Here is a 17,471-nt window from a genome sequence, read left to right as displayed (position 1 = left end):
CTTCTTTACATTTTCTTACAGTCGAAGCTAATTTGAGGAAAGAGATAAAACTCAATACTAGGACGACAAAGAGAAAATAAACCACACAACACAATATTTGGAAGTAAATCGTATGTTCAGGGAGAGCGCAAAAGAAGACAAAAGACAGTTTTTTAATGAGATGACATCTGAGTCAGAAACTGCAGCAGAGCAAAAAAGACATTAAGACAAACTACAAATTAATAATAACCCTCTCAGGCAAGAATATTAATCCCAACAAACCAGTGAAAGATAAAGAAGGAAAGAAGCTAACACGTGACAATGACCAGACAGGCATATGAGTCCAGCACTTTGAGGTGATTGAAATGTAAATCAACCTCTCTCATCAACCGGTCCCGATATACCACTTGTAAATATCATATTAAATGTGAGTACAAGACCCTTCCCTCCCCCCCCCCCCCACACAAAGTTAATTTTAGTAAGGGATATAAATAAATAATGTGTAAAATGGGAAAGCAGTCAGCCCGGACGGCATTCTAACAGAAGTACTCAAAGCAGACCTATCGACATTCGCAGATATATTACAACCTCTGCTAAAGCAGACAAGATGAGATAATCTCATCTGACTGGAAAATATGCTACCTGTAAAGTGCTAACAAGAATTATCATAGAGAGACATAGCGATGCCTTGGACAAAAAAAAACTTAGTCAAGAACAGGCTTGTTTTCTACAAGACAGGTCATGCACTAACCAAATTACTATTCTGCGCATCATTATTGAACAGTCCCTTGAATGGCAATCCCCCCATACTTGACTTTTGTATACTTCGAAAAAGCGTGTTATAGTGTGAATAGACCAATGAGCCAATATGGTATACCCCCCAAAATGTATATCTATCACGCAGAAGTTATATAAAGACTCTTCCTGTCAGGTAATCCACAAAGGAAAGCTTATAAACCCCTTCACAGCAACGACCGAAGTGAGACAGGGATGTATGCAATGATATACTAGATGGTAATATAATGTATCATTCAAAAAACTACAAAAATCGATACAGGAATCTAGTGGAATGTCACCCCCCTAATGTTGGGCTTTCGATTTTGCTGATGACGTCTGTCTATTATCTCACAAGCAACAACTTGCCCTAACTAATCTGAATCAATTCATTAAATAAGACTCTAAAGTTTGACTTAAAATCGATACAAAAATAGAGGTCATAAATAAATAAAGAGAGCTGCCCAAAACCGAGTCCGATGGAGAGGGGTGACTGGAGCCCTGTTCTCGTATGATGCCACGCAAGTCAACGCAAGACTTTCCCTTCTCAACATAAAAATCTGGCACTTATGATTCGCCCCTCCCTTAAGTAACTGCAGTCTACCACCTGCTGGTTCCTAGCACACATGTAACCAGACCAAGCGTGACTAGACGGAGAAGCCAGGAGGAAGGGAATGGGGAGATGAAGTTTGATATGACAACTTTCAGTAGATTCCTATTCAGCCAAAACACTACTGTGTCGTCGACTCCGAACTAGTTCAGTAAACACAAGCAGTGTCTCTTGTCACGTTACATATATTTATCTATATTTATCTATTTTTTAAATGCATAAAAACGTTTTAATAACAAGCTTTTATGTAATATTGCACTAAAAAGGAGAAATAAATTATTTTCTTTTAATGTATAATAACACACAACTATTTAAATATGCCATAAGATATTTTGTCTGAGATGTTTTGTCTGAGATCATTTGTCCATGATATCATTAGTCCGATAATATTTTGTCCTGAAATCATTTCTCGGTGAGATCATTGGTACTTGAGATCGTTGGTCCTGACATCTTTTGTCCTGAGTTCATTTGTCAATGATATATATACCAGGAGCCACACTGAGGACATATATATGAAAGTATGTTTGTGCAGGGGCGTAGCAAGGGGGGGGGGGGCGGGGGGTGCGGACCGCACCGGGTGACACCATTTAGGGGGGGGGTGACACCAAGCCCAAAAATAGCAAAATATATAGAGAAAAACTTGAGGGAGGTTGCAAATCGAAAGTTTGAGAGGGGGGGGGGGGTGTGCAAATCGAAAACTTGAGAGGGGGGGGTGTGCAAATCGAAAACTTGAAAGTTTGTCCCCGGGAAGGGTCGCTACGCCTCTGGGGGGTGACACCATTAAGTGCCGCACCGGGTGACACCCAAGAATACTCCTTGGTTGGTTTCTGCGATCATTTTTGTTTTCGGAGGGCCGGTGCCTCGTTAAAAGGGCGGGTTGCCCGGAGCTCCCCGGGCCTTCACGTGAGCAATATGGTTCCTACGTTCATTTTTAAGAATGCCAAACACTATGTAACACTAGGTAATACTAAACAGACTAAAGTCACAAGTGGAAAAGACTAACAGACAGGCTTTAGACAGCGATGAAGCACAAATAACCTAATTATTAAAATTATGTTACTTATGTTACTTTGCGAAAAATACCTACAACACCAGCACAATGTTTACCCCGTTGTTATAGATAAAAAGAAACATAATGGCATAATGGTCTGTGTGCTACCATGCCCAGATACAATATCAGCGTAAACCTCACAAAAATTTTCCAAACATTTGTATGAAAGAGTAACAAGCGCAGTAGTCTTTACAAGCTTTTATTTAACTTGCTTCTTCTGTCGTCAGTCTGTCTGTCTGTCTAGATCGAAACGGCCGAGCGAAATTGCAGGCACTTCTACCTGACATATTCGGTTAGTAATTGGTACGTGGGTCAAGACATGCATCGTGACATTAAATTTGACTTAATTGGTTGCCTGATTATTTTTGTGTGAATTAATTAAAATTTTGACCAAATTAGTATGCAGTTCTATCCACACGCGTCATCACGGCAAAAGCGCTTCATCACGCTCAATAGACGCGCAATGGTTTTTAGTCATGCAACTCTATTGTAATAAAACATGTACAGTACTAAAAACAAATCTCATTAAAAACTTTTTAATAACGAGCTTTTATGTAATAATGCACTAAAAAGAGAAAATAAATTATACACTACTATTAAAATAGCTATAAAGAAAAGCGTGGGTCTCGTCCTAAATATTAGTAAAGGTTTCCAATAGATACTAAAGTGACCCACGCTTTTCTTTATAGTTATTTAAGAATTAGTGTATAATTTATTTTCTACTTTTTAGTGCATTATTACATAAAAGCTTGTTATTAAAACGTTTTTTATGAAAAATTTGTAACAACACTAAATGCGTCCGTCAGACAAGCTGCTTAGTCAATGAAAAAATCAACCGCGGTGCCACAATGACCCATAGCATAAAGGGATGATTGATTGAATGATACAATGGAAAAGGTGAGACACTATTATCATTCACTAAATCGAATCAGACGCAGTCAAGTGACCCTGTGCGTTACGGGATCACCCCGTGAGCAATATGGCACTTACGTTCGTTTTAAAGAGCGCCGTACAATATGGATAAGGTAGTTTAATATAGTCGTTGACTAAATCGAATCAATCTTCTGACCGTGTTCGGGTAACCAGGTGCACCCACAAGCTCCACCGCGAGATCTATGGCGCATACATTTGTTTTAAAAAGCACCATACAATAGGGACACAGTGGACCACTACAATTGACGCAAACGGTGGCTCTCTAGAGTGCTTCCCGCGACGCCCCTAACACCTGGGCGGTCGCCGAGGTTTGTTCTGCTTCACAATTACTGAGGGTAATTAACGTACACACAAGGAGTTTATACATCACGCACAAGGACGTTAGACGATGCGTAGACAAACCCAACAACTAAAATCAAATATAGAGCCGGCGCCTCTTTTACACATACATAACTCAGTTTTAGAAAACAAAGTCACACATCTAAAAAAAACGGGAGTGATCTCCCTTAAACTTTCTGGAATATTCTTATATAACACTATGTGGGATGGCAACTCAGGATATAGACATGGTTTTTAATTACTTAAACTTTTTAAAATAGAATGAAATCTCGTAGAAAAAATAATTGCGTACCAAGCGAACGCCAAAACAAAATTATGCATAATAGTGCGGAATATTATTAGTACTTTATACATATTAATTATTATAGGCCTACATGCATTTTTTGAAAAATCGGAAATAGCGTAAATTACTACTTCCTGTCAACGGAAATTACTCAAATTAGATAGAAGGCAGATAATTACATCTTTTACTTACATGTGTAATGTCATTTCTCTATCTGATATAGAACTCAAGTTACAGACTTTAAAAATTCAAAGTAGAAAAAGTACCACTTTCGGTTATCTGAAATCGCTCAAAAGTTGATACGCTTCTACGATTTTGATATAATACTTATATATGAAATTTCATCAGACACACACACACACACATACGGACAAGATTACAAAATTATTTTTTTCCAACTAAGGGTAGTGTAAAACGTCGAGATTTGCAAAAATCTCGATTTTTTTTTTTTTTGCACGATAACAAGACTTTCTCTATACTCTGTATATACGAGAAAGTAAATATAACTTTGGAAACGCATTGATGACAAAAATGTTTCTCAGTGACACGCGACGAGTACGCTTGTATTTAATAATTAAATGATTTATGGGAAATTACTAATCTCATAATGTATTGCTTCTGTTTAAATTTATAAGGTAATTAAACTAAATACATTTTATTTGTTTCCCGTGACAATAATAGTTTATTGGAAACATGAAAAAAAATTAATTCTAAATGGATTTCTGCCTACTGATCAAACAAAATTAAGAAAGAAGCTGCTACTGCTAGATATTTGGGCTAGAGAATAATAGGCAAAGCGTGACTCTACACGGCTCAGTAGCTGGGTAATGTGAGGTAACTGGTGTGTGTTTCAGGTAACGCGTTGTCAGTCATCAGATGACAGGCGGAGGGCAAACAGCGATTGAAAAATCATGTTTTTGGGCTTTCTTAGAATGGTTGGGATTTAAGGGCTTATAGAAGGGTGGGGTTCTTTGGTCTATGTTTTAAAACAGTGGTTCCCCAACTTTTTACAAAAAGTACGTGATCCGCGACCCCCAAGGAATTAAAAAGTCGAAATTAATAATGAAATTTATAGAGACTAAAGTAAGATTTTCTTGTAGACTTTCAAAATGAATAAAGATTGATAACTGTTTTAATACGATGAGTTAAATTTCATGCTATTAACTAGCCTTAACATTCGCAGTTTATTTTTTTGTTAACGCCAATCCGATGTCATTCTCAACATGTAATTTATTTCTATGTTTTGTTTTTGATTGGAAAAGTGTTGAAAATATATACTCGCAAAGATATGTAGACACAAAAGGAACGAAAACTCGAAAGATAATCAATTTCACGTTTGGGTATAAATGGTGCGTACTACACCAAAAATGTGAGCAGTTTTTCATACGACGCGGAGTCATTCCGCAAATTTAAGAATTCATTTTGTAATTCATCGGGAATGTTGGCAACATCAAGGGACGCAGAAAATGGGTTACGTGTTAGTGCAGTTTCTTCTTCTTTCAGCTCATGGAAAATAACGCAGCGGTTCGTTTTCTAGAGATTTAAGATCTCAAGAAATCTCCTGTTTCAATTCTTTATTTATCTCACAACCTGATTCATCTACCACACTGCAGAGTTTCTCAAACATGGCAATATTTCCAAGATTTATTTTTCTTCGCCAATTGTGCCCCGAGATTATCATGAAAAGAGATAATATTCGTTCAGTTTGAATGTTGATGGTCGAATATATCTGCTTGGTCTGATACTCTCTCCAACACACCATGTCGTTAAAGTATATCAAAAGGTCTTGTTTCCCTTACACATCTAAGAATAACTTGATTTCATCTTTCAATTAAAAAAACATGATTCACGATATTTCCCTTTGACAGCCAGCGTACTGCAGTGTAGAAAAGCAAAACCTCGTCTTTGCACAGTTCTTTAAACAGACAAATGTTTAAGCCTCCAGACTTAATATAATTTACGAATTTTATTAGCAGTGGAGTCGAAAGAGTCTTGTTGGCGAGGGCATACCGGTAGATTCCCCTTAGTTAGGGAGCTAAATCTTTTACTGTTTTCTGAAAGCCCGAAGCCGATTTTGACCCATTTTAATCATCCAGTTTCGAAAAAAAGCTAATTATTTTCTCCAAAATATCTTCACAAAATAGCAAATTTGCTACCATCTGAATTAATATATTTTACAAAGACAAGCAACTGCGAACACGAACTAAAGTCTGTTGGTTCATCAACTTGAAAAGAAAACAATGGTGAAAAATTTAATTTCATTCAAAATTTGTTCTTTAACATCTACAGACATGTCTGCTATAAGCCGTAGCATAGTATTATTAGAACGAGCAATTCGTTGCATCTTTACTGCGCTGAAGTCCACAAGATTTATTTCACCATCTTTAACATGCAGGGTTTGATGAGATTTAATCCTATTGTGTTGTTTTTGATTGGCTATTTCCAATGTGACTTCACTTGATGCTTGCACTAATGCTGTGTTTCCTTGAATAAAACTTCGTGTTCGATTAAGTCTCTGACATTTGCAACTAGCAACTGCAAAAGAACTCCATAACTTTTTGGTGTGTTCCGAATGAGTCGTCTCAAAATGACGTTTTAGTTTTGAAGGTTTCATATACTCATGGCTGAGAACAACTTTGCACAGTAGGCGAACCATTTTTTTTCTCTATTTCATTTCCTTTTATGTTAGTAAAGCCGAATTCAGATATTCTTCTAAATATTTTTTTTTATTGCTAGCGTTTAGTCTACCAGTTCGCGACCCCCCCCCCCCCCAGAAACCCGTTGCAACCCCCTTGGGGGTCGCGACCCCCAGTTTGGGAACCCATGTTTTAAAGATTAGTGCATTTACTCAGATTTGTGTGGAGACCACCCCCAAAATAGCTCTACAGCTTCCCATAATACAAAGTTAGTGAAGTTTATTATTTCTGGGTGCATTTAATTTAGTTTTTAAAAAAATACTATGCGAAGATGTAACTTGTCCATCAACCATCAATGGGTGGTGGGGGGATGATTTAATTTTGAATGGGCGCCCCACCCCCCCCACCCCGGCAGGATACGATTTGGCGCCCTGGTATTTCCCGTGAGCGCTATGGCGTGTTATTTTAATAATCAGAAAAATTAACCAAGGTTAGATTATTAACTGGGATGTTTCTTTTTGTAAAAAAATTCAAACAGTTTCGTCATTTTGCAAATGATGCAATTAACGTCTATTTTTAGACAATCCAATCAGAAATTGAGATCGAGCATCTAATAATAGACCATTAGTAACGCTAACATATTGCATCAGTCACACTGATGTTCAAAACACGTCAAATATTTTTTTACGTGTTTAAGAAAAAATCCTGTTCATTTGTGCCACTTTGGCAAATGACGCAATCTGCATCATTGTTAAGAGGATACTATTTGGCACGATGGTGCCTGTTAGTTTTAAGGAGCCAGGGACCGTAACCGACGCCTATGCGGTATTGTTATCGGTGGGGGGGGGGGGGTGAGGGGGGCTCCTAAAAGCGACTTTCTACGTCCCTGACACATGGTCGGTTACCGAAGTGTGTTCTACCATATTATTTCGGTGAGTGATTAAAGTACACTCAAGGTTTTAAGGCTGTAGTGTAGATAAACCCGTGTCCCAATACTTATGATCCAAGCGCAGGTATTGTTTACATTTAAATAACTCACTTTAAGAAAACAAGGTCATGCGTCTAAAAAATATAGGATTCGTAACGCATAGATTGGGGCGGAGTGGTCTAGCGGTAGAGAGCTGGACTGCTAACTCGTAAGTCTTGAGTTCGAATCCGGGTTCAAGTCAGTATATCTTCCAATCCAACCCTGATGGGTACCTAACTCACGTTAGGGAAAGTAAAGGCAGCTGGGCTTAGTGCTGACCACACTATCTCTTCATTTGCCGAGGTCACAGAAAGAAGTGAACTCTACTTCACTTGCCCTATAGACCGGTAGGTTTGAAAGGGGAACTTTAACGCATAGATAAAAACCCTTCTTATATAATCCGTCGGACTTTCTTCTATTCCCGCGGCAACGCGCGGGGGAGGGGTACGCTAGTATAGATCGACGGCTTCGACGGCTTCGACGGATTAGATAGATAGATAGATAGATAGAAAAATAAAGTTAAGGGAAGCAACTCAACATTTTGTTGTTCTTTTATTTTTATTTAAATTAATTCCCTTGAATAAATTAGGAGGGCTCGGGCGAGGGCTGTGACTAGGGCTAGAGATAGTCTAAGAGAATAATACTAATGATTTTTTTTTTTTAGTAGAAATATCATAAATTTAAACGCGATTAATGAAATAAGGTTTTTTTGACGTATAGATCTACATTTTAGGTAGAAATGTTTTTTTTAATTTTCTGCAGACTATTTCGTCGTACTGAAGAGGAAATACGTAAGTTGCTAATACCCATTGACATTCTGTCGTGGAAATGAACACTGTGCTTATTTCCTCGAAAGATTGAGAGGATGTACACGAACAATGTGTATTTTCTTTATCGATCGCCGAAAAAAGCACTATTTTCTTTTAAAGAAAACATTTAAAATTGCACGTATTTAACTTGAAATAATCCGATAATACAATGTGTGTTAATATTTGTCTGGTTATAAAACGTTTTAGGCAGTGTTTCTTCCAGACTTTTTTCTCCGGGAGGGGGGGGGGGGGGGGGCGGTAGACTTTCTTCCGGGGGGCGGGGGCGGTAAATTTTTTTTCGGGGGGGGGGGGGGGGGCTTCGCATTTCTCGCAAATATGTACATTTTAGTTGAAAGTGATAAATACGCTTTTACTAATGTTACTATTAAAGTTTAATTTCGGACCAAACGGTCTATGGGACAGATTAAACACAACATTATTTAAATCAAACTAAACTAAACTTTCTTTGCTAGTTGATATCAACATGACGCAATGACCGGTCACGTGACTGTTGCAGGTAAACATCTTCCTGTTGGTGCTGGCGTGTGTCACATTAGTTCATCCCCTGTACCAGTGGTGGGCGTGTCGTAGAGCGGAGGTCAGGCAGCTCGTGGATTCGAACCAGCAATCGAAGGGACATTATAAAGAAACTGAAAGGGGAGCCACACTGAGGCCTGGAGCCACACTGAGGTGAGGTCTGGAGCCACACTGAGGCCTGGAGCCACACTGAGGTGAGGCCTGGAGCCACACTGAGGTGAGGCCTGGAGCCACACTGAGGTGAGGCCTGGAGCCACACTGAGGTGTGGAGCCACACTGAGGTGAGGCCTGGAGCCACACTGAGGCCTGGAGCCACACTGAGGTGAGGCCTGGAGCCACACTGAGGCCTGGAGCCACACTGAGGCCTGGAGCCACACTGAGGTGAGGCCTGGAGCCACACTGAGGCCTGGAGCCACACTGAGGTGAGGCCTGGAGCCACACTGAGGCCTGGAGCCACACTGAGGCCTGGAGCCACACTGAGGTGAGGCCTGGAGCCACACTGAGGCCTGGAGCCACACTGAGGCCTGGAGCCACACTGAGGTGAGGCCTGGAGCCACACTGGGGTGAGGCCTGGAGCCACACTGAGGCCTGGAGCCACACTGAGGTCTGGAGCCACACTGAGGTGAGGCCTGGAGCCACACTGAGGTGAGGCCTGGAGCCACACTGAGGTCTGGAGCCACACTGAGGTGAGGCCTGGAGCCACACTGAGGTGAGGCCTGGAGCCACACTGAGGTCTGGAGCCACACTGAGGTGAGGCCTGGAGCCACACTGAGGTGAGGCCTGGAGCCACACTGAGGTGAGGCCTGGAGCCACACTGAGGCCTGGAGCCACACTGAGGCCTGGAGCCACACTGAGGCCTGGAGCCACACTGAGGTGAGGCCTGGAGCCACACTGAGGCCTGGAGCCACACTGAGGCCTGGAGCCACACTGAGGTGAGGCCTGGAGCCACACTGGGGTGAGGCCTGGAGCCACACTGAGGCCTGGAGCCACACTGAGGTGAGGCCTGGAGCCACACTGAGGTGAGGCCTGGAGCCACACTGAGGCCTGGAGCCACACTGAGGTGAGGCCTGGAGCCACACTGAGGTGAGGCCTGGAGCCACACTGAGGCCTGGAGCCACACTGAGGCCTGGAGCCACACTGAGGTGAGGCCTGGAGCCACACTGGGGTGAGGCCTGGAGCCACACTGAGGTGAGGCCTGGAGCCACGCTGAGGCCTGGAGCCACACTGAGGTGAGGCCTGGAGCCACACTGAGGTGAGGCCTGGAGCCACACTGAGGTGAGGCCTGGAGCCACTCTGAGGCCTGGAGCCACACTGAGGTGAGGCCTGGAGCCACACTGAGGTGAGGCCTGGAGCCACACTGAGGCCTGGAGCCAAACTGAGGCCTGGAGCCACACTGAGGGGAGGCCTGGAGCCACACTGAGGGGAGGCCTAGAGCCACACTGAGGCCTGGAGCCACACTGAGGTGAGGCCTGGAGCCACACTGAGGCCTGGAGCCACACTGAGGTGAGGCCTGGAGCCACACTGAGGGGAGGCCTAGAGCCACACTGAGGCCTGGAGCCACACTGAGTTGAGGCCTGGAGCCACACTGAGGCCTGGAGCCACACTGAGGCCTGGAGCCACACTGAGGTGAGGCCTGGAGCCACACTGAGGCCTGGAGCCACACTGAGGTGAGGCCTGGAGCCACACTGAGGTGAGGCCTGGAGCCACACTGAGGCCTGGAGCCACACTGAGGCCTGGAGCCACACTGAGGCCTGGAGCCACACTGAGGTGAGGCCTGGAGCCACACTGAGGCCTAGAGCCACACTGAGGTGAGGCCTGGAGCCACACTGAGGCCTGGAGCCACACTGAGGCCTGGAGCCACACTGAGGTGAGGCCTGGAGCCACACTGAGGCCTGGAGCCACACTGAGGCCTGGAGCCACACTGAGGCCTGGAGCCACACTGAGGTGAGGCCTGGAGCCACACTGAGGTGAGGCCTGGAGCCAAACTGAGGCCTGGAGCCACACTGAGGTGAGACCTGGAGCCACACTGAGGTCTGGAGCCACACTGAGGTGAGGCCTGGAGCCACACTGAGGTGAGACCTGGAGCCACACTGAGGCCTGGAGCCACACTGAGGCCTGGAGCCACACTGAGGTGAGGCCTGGAGCCACTGAGGCCTGGAGCCACACTGAGGTGAGGCCTGGAACCACACTGAGGTGAGACCTGGAGCCACACTGAGGTCTGGAGCCACACTGAGGTGAGACCTGGAGCCACACTGAGGCCTGGAGCCACACTGAGGCCTGGAGCCACACTGAGGTGAGGCCTGGAACCACACTGAGGTGAGACCTGGAGCCACACTGAGGTCTGGAGCCACACTGAGGTGAGGCCTGGAGCCACACTGAGGCCTGGAGCCACACTGAGGCCTGGAACCACACTGAGGTGAGACCTGGAGCCACACTGAGGTCTGGAGCCACACTGAGGTGAGACCTGGAGCCACACTGAGGCCTGGAGCCACACTGAGGCCTGGAGCCACACTGAGGTGAGGCCTGGAGCCACACTGGGGCCTGGAGCCACACTGAGGTGAGGCCTGGAGCCACACTGAGGTGAGGCCTGGAACCACACTGAGGTGAGACCTGGAGCCACACTGAGGTCTGGAGCCACACTGAGGTGAGGCCTGGAGCCACACTGAGGTGAGACCTGGAGCCACACTGAGGCCTGGAGCCACACTGAGGTGAGGCCTGGAACCACACTGAGGTGAGACCTGGAGCCACACTGAGGTCTGGAGCCACACTGAGGTGAGACCTGGAGCCACACTGAGGCCTGGAGCCACACTGAGGCCTGGAGCCACACTGAGGCCTGGAGCCACACTGAGGTGAGGCCTGGAGCCACACTGAGGTGAGGCCTGGAGCCACACTGAGGCCTGGAGCCACACTGAGGTGAGGCCTGGAGCCACACAAACCAACGGAGAAAACTTGTCCTTTATACCCATGTTCTGGTGACTTAGAAACCTTACACCAACACACACAAACACACACAAACCTCACACAAACTCACACAAAACAGCACAAACACACACAAACATCACACAAATAAAAAAAACATCACACATACACACACAACATTATACACATCAACACTATTTCAACCTACACCACATCACATCTTTTACAAACCGACAAAACACCCACACGCGCCCATACCATCACACACAAACCTAACACAAACACACTAAAACACTACCTGAACACACAAATACATAAACCTCACATAAAAAAATACCAACACATACACCCTACACAATTATGCACATACACAAATAACCCACATACGCACCTCACAAAGAACCTCACTCAGACCCAATCCTCGTAGACACCCACACAATATAACTATAACACACGCCCTCACACCTTCTTTCATAAACACACATATACCCTCACATTCTCACACATACAACACACCTACAATATTTACCCCTTCCCTCTCAATCCTCTACAACGCCCTCTTTCATTATTACAAACAAGCCACAAAGAAACATTGCCGTAATTTGTACTAAATTTATTTTGTTACAAACCACTTTAAAAACTACTTTTTTTTTTTACCAAAGCACAGAGCAATTTTTATTCTTCTTGACTAGCTTTGTGGCTCAAGTCGGGTGTTTGAGGGATACGACCGTTATAAACAAAGGCGTGCATTTTTTGAAGTACTCGCCCAGATTAAGTGTTATCGTACTAACCTTACAACATCAAAAACTAAAGTGAATATAATTAAAATATAATTAACCCAGAACACCAATGCCAGGCGGAGATCACAGACATCAAAAGGTAACAAAATGTAACGCCATTTTTGGTGTAGTTTTACTGCATTATAAGCTCCTCCCCCCCCCCTACCCCCCCCCCCCCCCACACACACACAACGCACACTATTTCTTTACGTCGTGTGAATGGTCTGAAAATTGTAACGATTCTTTGTATACGACTGTAGCCGTTCTAAAAGGTTAATTTGTTAGTCTAGAGTCCCTGAAATTTAGTTAAATAAAGAATTTTTGCCACCAAAGTTGCTTCCCTTTACTCAAGGGGCCGCACTCCCCCGGCACTTTCTTGTTGTGCACTTGCTAATCAGAGCGGGACAAATTCTAACCCAATTTTTCTAGCCTAATTTCTTTAACCTAATTATGATCGTTCTTTGAATGGCAAGAAGCTTGCATCAACACCTACCCCGCAATGTGCATCCAAGGTGTACTAGTTCATTTTTTGTGCATGAATGCTCCGTTTACAGTTTTTCTTAAATGTCGGTTAGATGCAGAAAGGCGGAGAGGAAAGTGAGGGTGGTTTTATGTCCTGCTCCGTTACTTCAAGCACTTTTGTAGGAAATAAAAAGAAATTTATAGCATAATAAAATGTCAACTGCATAAAAAGGTGCCAAGTTTAATTGATGGATAAGACAGCATGTAGAAGGTATGTGTGTGGAAGGGGTGTGAGAGGGGTGTGTGAGAGGGGTGTGTGGGGTGTGGGGGTATATAGGAGTGGTGTAGGACGGGTGTGTGGGAGGTGTGTATAGGAGGGGTGTGGGAGGGGTGTGAGAGGAGTGTGGGAGGGATGTGAGAGGGGTGTCGGAGGGGTGTGTGGGAGGGGGGTGTGGGAGGGGGGGTGTGGGAGGGGGGTGTGGGGGTGTATAGCAGTGGTGTAGGACGGGTGTGTGGGTGTGTAGGAGGGGTGTATAGGAGGGGTGTATAGGAGGGGTGTAGGACGGGTGTGTGGGTGTGTTGAGAGGTGTATAGGAGGGGTTTGGGAGCGGTGTGTGGGAGGGTGTGTTGAAGGTGTGTGGGAGGGATGTGTGGGTTTGTGGGAGCGGTGTGTGTGGGTGTGTGGGAGGGGTGCAGAGAGTTAGGGCGGGATGTGGTTAGTGTAGTAGCATTGTCACTGTACACAAAAGTCAGAGGTTCAAGTGTCGAACAAAAAGGGTTGTCAAAAAGGGTTGGCTAGTGTCGAGATTGGCAACGGTGTTTTAAAATACTGTTGTTTTGTAAATATAGCAATTCATTACAATTAGAGAAGCGGCTAAATGGGAAAGGGGGGAAAGAATTAGTTCCAGGTGTTTGTTCTATGGCATTTTATGGCTTATGACATTTTGTGATTCGTGGTATTTTGTAGCTCATGACATTTTGTGAATCATGACATTTTGTAGCCTAAGACATTTAGGAACTCATGAAATTTTGTGGCTCGTGATATTTTGTGGCTCATGACATTGCTGTAATATGTTTGACACACTTATTGTAATATAGGCCTACTTTAAAACATTTTTACCAAATTGGCGTCTACCCTCTTTTTAAAGTAACCTGATCTTTCATTATAACTCTATTGTATCCTGTCATGGAGTGATATGCAACAATAACAAGTTACAATAAAGAGTGATACTACAAGTTATAGTAACTTGTTACTTTAGTAATACTTGCTTTAGTAGCTTAGTATTCCAGTTCAACTAGAATTTGATTTATTTTTTATTCTGTTTTTATTCCCCCCCCCCACCCCTTATTTTGCTAACATCATATTTGACTCAACCTCTGGGCCACACATCATTATATATAATGTACATGAACCACCACACTAATCTTCTAGACGCCATCCCTCCCCCACTACCCCAAACCACAACACAATATGTGACTACAAAACGACGGTGATATATTTAAAAACTGGGTCACGTAAATAACGCTTGTTTAATTATTTATAGTAACTGTCATGCAGTCTAAGATATTGTCTTAAATTAAACCCCCGTGTTAAAGTGTTACCTTGTTCAACATGTTTATTCAACTAATAATTCAACTAATAATATGTTAATGGAGAAACCAAATACACTGTTTTATACCACAACTCTACACCTTCCCCTATCCATACAACCCTTTACAACAAACTGAGAAAAACCATCTGCCCTTGTCGCGGTATACATAATGGATGCAATCTTTAATCTACACGTGCGAATCTCAGATTCTTAAATGTATCAACTCCTTGCACGTTCGGCAGCTTATATGATCAGCTTGAAACAGTTTGAGACCCTTATGCCCTGGTCCTATAGCAGCCTACGCCGGTGTACTAGAACCTGCATACCGCCCGCTCACTGAAGAGGAAATACGACGCTGTAAAATACGCCCCGTCAAGACGACTCTTGGCTCTTATAACAATCACTAAATTTCTCCGGAAAAAGACTAGAGGGTTTAACTTTTGCCATCATCGCACATCGCAAAGGGTGCCGGGATCGTATATCCGGGTTCCTGTCGCGTTTCTAGCTTCAGGCGACACCCAGCACATGACATATGTCAGATGACATACGCCGTGGAACAGCATTGCCGTCACACAAACAACAAAAGATGTAATTCTTGTCAAAAACTTGCCAGGATCCTGTTTCGCCCCGCGACGAGGGGAGGTAATACAAAAGAAACTTGATCTCGCTTGCGTTTGGTTCTCTGCGTGATTTAGCAATACAAAATAAAAACCTTTCAATAATAAATAAACACAAAATGTATTATGCTAATTTTCGGATATTTTTTTTTAACTTAACGAACGTATTTCTTTTTCTCCCGCATATACAAATAAAAAGTTTCATCCATACAACGTGTGACAGAAATATTTGTTTAACTTTATAATAATAAAACAACACCTCTGCAAGTCAAGCTGTAGGCGTTCAATTTGTCCGCATTCATGCTAATTATCCGATCACGTGGTCTTAAGTGAGGCGGGCAGTGGTGTAGAAAATGGTTTGGCCCGAGGGGCCACTCCGATTTCTGCCTTTATTTACATTAGACAGGGCCGTAAAAACACTCGAGGGCCGGGGGGCAGAACCTGGATTTTGTCACCCTCGTAAGGTGCATCCAGGTAGCAGACCATGCCTCACGCATCCGGATGCTTCTGTCAAAAAAACGGGGCTGGGGTGGGGGGGGGGAGGACTAGTTATGTCATTTTATGATCGCAAGTGCTCTTGTCCTTAAGTGTTTGTCTGGTAAAATATAGTTCTAGTACGAGACACAATGGCTAAAAATAGACACAATGGCTAATACAAGACACAATGGCTAATAAAAGACACAATGGCTAATAATAGACACAATGGCTATTACAAGACACAATGGCTAATAATAGACACAATGGCTAGACCAAGATACAATGAAAGATGGACGGCAAGAACTGACCTAAATTGGGCACGAAATCAAGATTCGATAAAAACTATGGAGACATCTTTAAAACAATCAACAGTATAGGCTTAAAAAACTTAAAAACGAAAGTAGAACGGAATTTTACTGACCCTCGCTTTTAACTATAGAATTTTGTTTCAATTTGAGAAAACTAATTAGTTTTCTTGTTTAATTAAGCAAACTGTCTATTCATTCTCAGCAACGTATTTTTATGTGTAGGCCTTTTCTATTTTTTGCTTGACATATAACGTCGATGTCCAAATACTCCTTAAGGATTAAGAAGAAAAAAAAAAACGAAGGTTCAAATATAAAGACTTTTATTTGACAAAAAATAATTAACCGTATAAAAAAAACATCTACAATAACTAACGGTTGCATTTTTTTCTTTCATTTTTTTTATATAGAAAATGAAAAAGAAACAATTACAAAAATAAAAATAAAAAAATATCGTTTCGCTACTAGAAATTCGCCAGAACATGACAAGGCTGTAATTATGATTTGAGTATAACACGCAACAAATCCCCAAACTCCAGCACTTGGAAACGCTAGATCGGACTTGAATCAAGTCAAAAGCGATCACTGCACAGAGCCAACAATCGTACAGCTCTTTTGTCCCGTCGGCCGTGCGCCCAGGTTGCACCCGTATAAGAAACTTCTAGAACTCCGGCTCCTGAAAGTGTGTGCACAGTTTTTTTTAAGACTGCCGCCGTGGGTGGAGTTTCTGTTTACTTTTGGGCACTTGTCGTCCCCCCCCCCAACCCCCAAGTGGGCTGTGTGTGCGGCTGGCTGCCCAATGGTCGCCCGGCTTAAGAGAAGTCCTGCTTGCTACTTGTGTGTGTGTATGTCTCTGCATGGTCTGTTTGATGTTGAGATCACGAGGTTCTTAGAAGTGGCTGAGGTCGCGTGACCCACGGGATGTGTGTGTGTGTGTGTGTGTGTGTGTGCGTGTGTGTATGAGTGTGTTGGTGCGTGCGTATGTGTGTGAGAGAGAGAGAGAGAGAGAGAGAGAGAGAGTGTGTGTGTGTGTGTGTGTGTGTGTGTGTGTGTGTGTGAAGACCAGATTATTTTGTCTTTCGTTACAAAAAATAACATGTCGTTTAATTTTCGACGACGTCGACTTGATGAAGTGAGTGAGCGTTTGTGTGTGCGTGTGTGTGTGTGCGTGTGTGTGTGGAAGTGTGAGTGTGTTTGTGTGTGTGTGGAAGTGTGTGGATGTGCGTGTGGAAGTGTATGGAAGTGTGTGTAGAACCTTATGTCGATGTCTTTATGGATGTGTGTGATGAAGTGTGGATGTAATTGTGTGGATAAGAATGTGTGTCAGGGGTGTCGCAATGTGGATGTGTATGTATGTGTGGTTTAAATCGCTACTTATACAGGGAAAGTATAAAAATGACAT

The sequence above is a fragment of the Physella acuta genome, unplaced genomic scaffold (genome assembly GCF_028476545.2).
Source record: "Physella acuta isolate Inbredline_101_S28 unplaced genomic scaffold, ASM2847654v3 ptg000133l, whole genome shotgun sequence".
NCBI classification, from domain to species: Eukaryota; Metazoa; Mollusca; class Gastropoda; family Physidae; genus Physella; species Physella acuta.
Note: the sequence above shows the minus strand (reverse complement) of the source record.